Source organism: Argentina silus, assembly GCF_951799395.1.
Source record: "Argentina silus genome assembly, chromosome: 19".
Classification (NCBI taxonomy): Eukaryota; Metazoa; Chordata; class Actinopteri; order Argentiniformes; family Argentinidae; genus Argentina; species Argentina silus.
In genome coordinates, this window is record NC_139673.1 from 11,929,842 (window position 1) to 11,931,860 (window position 2,019).

Sequence of the window (2,019 nt, forward strand, 5' to 3'; positions counted from 1 at the left end):
TGTGTGTGTGTGCACATGGAACTGTGCACACACACACCCTTTACAACCTACAGGGAGACCCACATACTGACTCAGAGAGTGTATGTGTGTATGTGTGTGTTTGTGTGTTTGTGTGTGTGTGTGTGTGTGTGTGTGTGTGTGTGTGTGTGTGTGTGTGTGTGTGTGTGTGTGTGTGTGTGTGTCTGTGTGTGTCTGTGTGTGTGTGTGTTTTTCCATGTGCACAAGCTTGCATGTTTGTGGGCATGTGAGGGCCACTGATCTAAAACCATTATAAACCTTTTTAAATCCATTGTTTTATATATTATATATATTTCTTATATCATTGAGACCAGGGCTCCTACTGCTCTCTCTAGGTCACTAGGGAGACCAGACCCTCATTGGCTGGCTGTCTATAATGCCAAGGGCAGCTCTTTCCAAGGTTACCAAGGTCTGACTTGAAAGCCCTGACTGAAAAAAAACTCAAAAACTCAAAAAAAAAAAAAAAACAGAAATAGAATGATAAAAGAGAAGTGAACAGGGGAAAGCCATAGATTGATGGTCTCCAGTAAGTGGACAGAGAGGAGAGATCATCTCCTCAGGGAGGGAGAGAGACAAACATTGAAATGGCTGCTTCCTAGGCACTCAGTGAGGTGCTCTGCCCCTATTGCCAGAGGAGCTGGCGGGTGGTTTTAAAGGGGCCATGTAATCATTCTCATTTTAATTTCCAAACATCCCTCTGGGTATGTACAGTACAAGTCACTGTGTGTGTGTGTGTGTGTGTGTGTGTGTGTGTGTGTGTGTGTGTGTGTGTGTGTGTGTGTGTGTGTGTGTGTGTGTGTGTGTGTGTGTGTGTGTGTGTGTGTGTTTTTTAAAGACAAGTTGTCACTAAATATTTGTAGTCATTATTTTCCCATTGCCTCCACCTGTCATTGAAATGCCTGCTCTGCTGGTGTGGCCGTGATGGTGCATTTTGTAAGTTCAATGCTTCCTAATTGTTTAGAAGCCGACACTGTCTCTTCATGTGGATCTATGCAGCATGTCTGTTTGCGGTTCGATGCTTCTACGTTTTGGTGAGTTACTTTGGCACCAGCTATGTTGTTTTTCTAGCTTGGAGAAATACAACACTGTGCTTTGAGTTGTTCTTGGTGGTCATCCCTGGGTGGTGTCGTGGAGAGGCCAAGATCACAACCACGCAACACAAGCTGTAATTTGAGGCACATTATTCAAACTACTAAGGGACGGTCATCATCCTGTTCACAATTTCACAGTACTACTTCAACCTCATAGTGTGCAAATACCATGTAAAACACTGAAAAACCTGGGTTTAGACTACATGGCCCCTTTAATGTATCTTGTGTATTGATTCACACACACACACACACACATACATACACGCACACACACATACACGCACACACACGCACACACATACACACACACACAAACACACACACAAGCTCTAGCTCCTCTCTCTAAATTCGACATGGGTTTTTATTAAAGTAAGCAGCTGTTCGATAGTGCTAAGCAGTAATGGGGATTGACTCTGGTCTAATTATACAAACCCCTGCATGAATATGGTCCTAATGGAATCTGAACACTTAACCCAGGCCAAATGCAGAACACTGGATCAATGCAGAGGGGTTTTTCCTCTGTTGATCGTTCAGCCAATTCTCCAAATAGACTATTTACATATTCAGCATATCTCGTTTTAGATAGTCATAACAAGGCAGGACTTTTTGCATCCCGGGACCAATAGGTCTGCAGGATCAACAAATGAAGATGCATGTTTGTGGAAACCGATTGTGAGGGGAGAGTCCCCCCCGACACACACACACACACACACACACACACACACACACACACACACACACACATTTGTCTACATACCCCACCCATCCCTCTGGCACAGGACCAGATACCAGGAAGGCCAATTGAGCGTGAGGATTTGATCAGTCATTTCTCCATAACCATAAGCATATGGAGCCTGCTCCAGAGGAATGGTGCTAGGGGGAAGAGAGGGGAAGTATCAGCCATAATTCA